This window comes from Bidens hawaiensis, unplaced genomic scaffold, assembly GCF_021521415.1.
Source record: "Bidens hawaiensis isolate Kalapana, Puna unplaced genomic scaffold, B.hawaiensis_p1.1 tig00000636_1, whole genome shotgun sequence".
NCBI lineage: Eukaryota > Viridiplantae > Streptophyta > Magnoliopsida > Asterales > Asteraceae > Bidens > Bidens hawaiensis.
In genome coordinates this window covers 1,808,458-1,815,916 of record NW_027491038.1, presented here as the reverse complement: position 1 = coordinate 1,815,916, position 7,459 = coordinate 1,808,458, and positions in this window count along the sequence as shown.

Genomic DNA, 7,459 nt, shown 5'->3' with positions numbered 1-7,459 from the left:
AATATCATGAAAAATTCTGGAAATTTGTAGATAAGCTTTCTATATTATTTATAAGTCACACACAAAATTTGAGTTCAGTTGGAGAAGTCTAAGTAGGCTTTTCGGTTAAACGAGTTCTAGGGATTTCTAGCTCGGTTTTAGTAAAAAGGGCATGTAAAAGAAGATTTTGGTTCTGGAAAAATTACAGGGGACTATGTGGATGGCAGGGGACATCCAGGAAAAATTTGGGATTTTTCTAAGATCGTTTGGTATTTACGACATATTTAGTATTTAAATGGTGTTTAAAAATAGATAAATAAATTTTAAATATAAGAATTAATTCTGGAAATATTTTTATAAAATTCCCCACTGTTAAAAAGTGATTTGTGCAAAATTTCAAGATCCGAGAGTAAACGGATAATTAATCGTACTAATTATCAAACTTTTAAAGTTAAAACGCGTAAACCGGTGAAGTTCGCTTAAGCGAGCTGACTGGTGTATAAAAACCCTAAAAATGAACTATTTTCATATAAATGAGTTAAACAAGTAAAAATAAATCATTCGAAAATAATTCGGATGATTTGAGTAATTTTAACCTATTTTAACAGTTTCCGGTACGCCAAAGACGGAAACGGGTCCCGCGGCCAATCGGGACGTCTAAACCGAGCTATAATTTCACATCTTTAATTAAATTATCAGTCAACAACGATTTTCGGGTCGTGTGTGACCAAACTCATTTTGAAACATAAAATTTGATAACCGTGCTAGGCACGCAAAACGGGGAAAACAAGCTATTAGAAGATTTGACTGTTGAACTCTAAACTACATCACAATCTGAGTCCGGAAAAGTGTTTCTGGGTTAACCTTGCCCCCAGAACGGGTACAGTGCTGGGTTAACAGTGTCCCCAGATGTACCGGTTGATACGATTAAAGTTATATTAATATTGAGTGTATAGTAATGATCGTAGGGATCATATTACAGATTGGACGGGTTAACTGATATTGATTGTTGTTACCTGCTTGCATGTGCTAAGGTGAGTTTCACGAGCCCCTTTTTCTGAATTGTTTTAAATGTTTTCCCGGGGCGGAAGCATGTTACTACTGAAATATTTAAGTACATTCTGAACGCATGGATTTGCGTGGATTTTACTGAACGCATGGATTTGCGTGGATTTATATATATTGTTTATTGTTCGGGAATCGTACGGAAATGTACTAAGATGGTAATTGTCTGAGTGGTTAATATTGTAAGGTCCCGCAACAGTGTTCTGGGTTAACAGTGTCCCCAGGTGTCATTGGAAGTGTTCTGGGTTAACAGTGTCCCCAGAGGTTATTGGAAGTGTTCTGGGTTAACAGTGTCCCCGGAGGTTATTAAATGGGTTTCTGGGTTAACAGTGTCCCCGGAGGTTATTGGAAGTGTTCTGGGTTAACAGTGTCCCCAGATGTCATTGGAAGTGTTCTGGGTTAACAGTGTCCCCAGAGGTTATTGGAAGTGTTCTGGGTTAACAGTGTCCCCAGAGGTTATTAAATGGGTTTCTGGGTTAACAGTGTCCCCAGAGGTTATTGGAAGTGTTATGGGTTAACAGAGGTTTCACTTGTGGGCTCAGCATAATTACATCGATAATATTATATTTTGATATTGATATATCATGGTTTACTCGAATTGTGAAACTCACCAACTATTCGTAGTTGACCCGTTTTCTCACATGCTTTTCAGGTACAATTAAGATGAACTGATTGCTTACGTGCTAAGTGTTTGATGTGTGTAAGATTTGCGTGCGGGATGTTAGGATATATTATGACAGATAGAATTATGTATCGTATGGTATGATGTGTGTATCACCTAGACGGTAATGAAATACGAGATAATGTAATTTTGAAGTATATTAATGCATTCAGTTTTCTTTATAAACAATGTGGTTGATATCAGAGGTGTCTGTCGCATCCCGTTTACGTTTCCGCTGCGGTTGCGGGGTGTTACAACTCTTAAGATTAATTTACCCTCGCAGACATCGATCAATGCCTGTGCGGTGGCAGGGAATGGTCGGCCCAAGATGAGTGGGACACTATCGTCATCGTTCATGTCCAGGATGACAAAGTCCACCGGGAAGATGAACTTGTCGACACGAACAAGCATGTTCTCGACCACCCCTCGGGGGTATTTCACAGAACGATCAACAAGCTGGATACTCATACGGGTAGGCCTCGGTTCGCCTAGTCCCAACTTGCGATACACGGAATACGGCATGAGATTAATACTGGCACCAAGATCTGCCAGCGCATGGACGACCGTATTATCACTCAAGATGCAGGGAATTGTGAAACTCCCAGGATTGGACATCTTTTCTGGTAACTTTCTCTGCAAGACTGCAGAGCAACCAGCACTCAGAGGAATGGAAGAGACTTCGGCTAACTTCTCTTTGTTCAAAAGAATATCCTTAAGAAACTTTGCGTATTTGGGCATTTGCGTAAGTGCCTCAAGGAAAGGAATATTAAGATGAAGTTGCTTCAGAAGATCAAGAAATTTGGAGTTTTGCTCCTCGTCTCTATCCCTACGGACTCTCCTGGGAAATGGGAGTCTAGGTTTGTAGACTCTCGGTGGTGTGCTGGGTAATGGTTGGTTCTCGGCCTGTGCTGAACTTCCGGGAATGTGCCTCTGATGCACCTTGGCCGGTGGAGACTCCAACCGAATCTCTTCGTCTACCTGCTCCTCTACATCTACCGCAGGCTCGTTAACGACTCCTCTCGTCGCCTCTTGAATTACGGGCTCGCTACGTGCCCCGCACCGCTCCTTGTCGTCACAGCCTTCGCAAACGCCTTCGGATTTTGTTCAGTGTTACTTGGAAGTGTACCTGGCGACCTTTCATTTAGACGACTTGCTATCTCTCCCATCTGACGCTCAAGATTTTGAATTGACGCTCCTTGATTTCTCATGAATGACTCATGCTCCCGGAATTTCTCTTGAGTTTCTTCGTGACGGGAGTCCTCTCGAGTCATGAGTTGCGACAGCATCTGTGTCTGCTGTGCCATCATCTCCTCTAACGTGGGCTTCTTCTCCCCACTACTCGGTCCCTCACCGGAATCCTGGAATAGGCTCTGACGTTGCTGGAAGCCGGACTGATTTCCGTTCCTCCAGTTGGAATTTTGGTTACCTCTCCACCCCGAATTATAAGAATTGAAAGAATGTTGATTTCGGTTTGGATTATTAACGAAGTCGACTGCCTCCTCCTGGAAACCTACGGGGCACTGAACAGTATCATGTCCCCCTCTACAGATCTCGCATAACTTACTTTTCACCTACAAGTCCTTTACGATCTTTGCTAACGCTTCAACTTGTGCCGCAAGTGCGGTGCTCGTGTCGACCGAATGCATGCCGCGTGATAGGGAATCGACAGTTTTGGTACTCTTAACTGGTGGTCGCTGGTATCCACTCATGGCTAAACCGTTAAACAAGGCAATGCACTTATCCGTATCTTTCGTCGTCAGTAGGTTACCTCCTGCAGCTGTGTCGAGCATACTCTGAGTTGCGTACGTCACTCCGTTGTAGAACTTCTCGACAACCGCCCAGTCTTGTAGGCCGTGGTTTGGACATAACGCAAGTAGATTTTTGAACCTTTCCCACGCTTCGTAGAAGCTCTCGGTGTCCTCCATCTGGAAAGAATGAATTTGGTTACGCAAACGAGCGGCCTTAGCCGTAGGATCGTATTTTTCAAGAAATTGGGTCTGCATGGCAGCCCAAGTAGCAATGGATCCCTGTGGAAGGGACTCAAGCCACAGACTCGCATGATCAACGAGTGAGAATGGAAAAATTCGGAGTTTTATGGCGTCTTCGGATACGCCGGCAAGATGAAACGTGTCGCAGATACGTGTAATACGAGTGAGATGAGAATGCGGGTTCTCGTGGAGCAACCCGTGAAATTGAGCAGAATGAGCAATCGTGTTCAGAACATTAGATGGAATCTGCCAAGTCGTTTGAACTCCTATAGCTGGTGGAGCAATGCTGGATCTCGCGCCAGCATCGACCGAACGGGCCCGGTCTGCAACTGTTCTCCTCGGTGGTGGGTTCGCGTCGCCCATAATCCTATCCCTAATGACGGGTTCAGAAAAAGTAGGAGAAGAGAACGTATTACCGACGGATGTAGATGAACTGGAAGACGGTTTTGTACGACGTCTCTCAAGAAGCTCTCTCTCTGGTTCGGGAAATCCTTCAACTTCTGGTGGTCCTAGAGATCGAGTACGTCGCATACAACTATTAAAATAAATAAAAGAAATTATAATTAGCAAAACTATTTTAAACTAACAAACAAAACAAATAAGAAAGACAAGTAGTAAACAAGGCAAGTCCTAACTCGAGCCGTTCTTAATACGCCTCAAACCGTGTCCCCGGCAACGGCCCCAAAAACTTAATGTGCGAAAATATATATATAAATAAAACACAAGTCGCAACTAAGCTTTAAAAACCAAACAATCTATCCTAGTTCACACAAACGACAAGTGTACCGATCGCGTAAAGCACAGATGAGGAAAGTCCGGATATCGAACTCGAAGACACGTGAAAACGTTTATAATTACTAAAATCTAACCAAGACTTACCAAAATATTTAATTGATTTATTTTAGAATTTATTTAACTACTTAACTTAACTAAATGAAAACTTTTGACAAAACTTTGAAAACTTTGGTTTAAATTCAATGTATAAATACGTCTACCTAGGAATGAATCATGTTGACAGAAATAACAAGACAATGGATTGAAAATATTCACGACACCGGTTATAAAAGATAACACAACTAAAACTTGTTTAAGAAAGTCAAATTACCTCTCAGTCTCTCTAACAAACTCCAACTTATTTTAATTGATTTTAAAGAATAAACCGGAAAAACAATTATTAACGTGTTCAAATGACGACTCTCCTCTCGGTCTCATCGACACACTATCCTAATGGAGACAAATACTATGTCGCCAAGGATGAAGGAACCATTTAACTTAACCTAAATTACACCAATTAATTGCACATAAACACTCAAACTTGACAAGACAAAAACCCGCTCTCGCGCGGTCTTAATTCTAACAAGTAAAAGCAACGAGACAATATTACTTCTTATCACCTCTCGGTCTCAAAGAAGGTGTATTTTAACTGATTTTAGATGATTGATATTACCCATTTATCCCTACGGTTGTACACCCCGCAAATAAACACTAACACCAAGTCAAGAGTCTAACAAGCAATCAATTAATCAAAACTAATTCAATTAACTAATGCAAGAGGATTATAAGTAATAAAACATAAAACACAGCCATCACACACAATCTAATTTATGGTTTAGTTAAACTTTACATCAATAATTCAAGTCTTGAACATTAACAATCCATTATACAAGTCTAAACTACTCAACAATCATCTATCCTAGGTAGAACAAGCAAGTTTAGCTACTCATAGATTTTGGACAGCCATGTATACTTAAGAAAAACTTCACAAACATCAACTTAAACATGATTAAATTCATCCAAGATTCAAACACAATCAATCACAAGTCAAACTATCAATCAATTGCAAAACAATTCAAAGCAAAAGACCAATTAACCAAGTTAGGGTTCTTGAACAATAACCAAAGATTAAAGATGATTACTTAGGTTTTTTGGCTGAGATTAGGGATATTATTGATGCCTAGCTACTGTACCAAGATCCTCCTTGATGTCCTCCTTGATCTCCATCCGTCACAGCCGCCAACAGCCTCCTTTTTTTTCTTTTTTTTTCTTTTTCTGTTGCTGTCCGATCGCAACCTTGTGAAGAGGTTAGGGTTTTTTTAATTTCGGGATTAGGGTGGCTTAATGGCTGAAAACTCTTTTAATTATCTTCATATAATATTACTTAAGGCTTCTAACTTGTGGGCTTGGGTTGGGCCTTGAGTTGTAGCTTTAAAACTTGACTAACAAGTCTTCTAGAATCTTCCAAATTGACTCTTTTTTCACCATCTTTCATAAACTATCAAATAACATTTAAACTTTGTAAATTATTGCACTTAGCCCCCAATACTTTCATAAAATAAACAAATAAACATAAAAACCATAATAAAATCATAAGAAAAGTAAGTGTGTTTTACTACACATCAACTTTAAACTAGTTATTAGTACCCGCACATTGCGCTGGGTCTTGGAAGAGTTTTTTGTGTGGTCATAACATATAGCATTCATATAACGTGATTATAAGTGTTTTGGGCTTCATTGCAACATAGTTTTAGTGCATGTGCACTATGTAAAGTGTAGTAATTAAATGTTCCAGCCTGCAAGTGATTCACAAAAACTATGATTCTGCGTGGTTGGTGTTTGATAGGCATGAGATCAGCATGCATTGTTGCACCAGTTAGTCTTCTGGCGTGCTAAGAGAGGATGCACTTCACAGTGAATTAATTAAGGAACGTGTAATAAGGTTGGCATATCAAAAGAAGTAATTTAAACAAATAGAGAAATACATTAAACATAAGCTTGCATATGAGAATGTATTTTCCCATATCTAGTTTTAACTTCAAATGAGATGGTTGTAGAAAACTATAACGAAAGGGTGTTTTTGTTTTTAAATTATTTATGGAAACCTTGTACATTCTAATTATAAAATTTCTATACTATAATGTAATACCTAAAGTTCATAAGTTAGCTATACTTAACTGTAATATCTACATTATCTACTACAACACATAAAGATAAAGCAAAAACTAAAAACTTTAAACATACAGTAACAATAGTTTAAACCTGTTGAAAGATCTCCAGAAATATTTTAATCTGGTAATTTCTTTTTAGTTTCAATTCAATATGATATTTTTATTATTATTTTTGGTTCTAATACATTTTGTTTTTATTTTGTGAGTGTTGACCGGAGCTGTTCTGTTGACGGGCTTATAAGGAGTTTTGGGCTTATGCTGCTTATGGTGTTTGGACTTAAAGAAGTGAAGTTATTGGGCCGGTCAAAGTTGATATATAAACCCCTTACTGGGCCTCATGTGCAATCGGGCTTCAATAGGTTTATGTATCTATATAAATATGTCATGTGTATTCAGGAGAAATACACACATAAAAATAATATCAAAAGTCTCTCAGTTTTCTCACTCGCTTCCGTTTAGTTTCTCTAGAGTACATACAATCTAGGGTTAGATTCTTTGTATAGATGATTCGTTAGTATGATAGATTGTTATAAGTTGTATACAGATTGTTGTATTTTGATTTGTTTAGTTATTGAAGAGTGATCTTGGTTTGTATTATAATCAAGATTGAGAGATTGAAATTACTAATAGAAGAATTTGTTCTGATACAAGTTTTGACATGGTATCAGAGCTATCAATGCTCTGATTCTTGGGTTTGGTCTTTGGTTCGTGATTATTGCAAGTTAGGGTTTCGTTGGAACCCTAATTATTAGAGATCTGGTGTGATTATCCTGGAAGGTGTCAAGCGGTGAGTCTGGTTTCTTCTTGTTGACAGTTTCTGG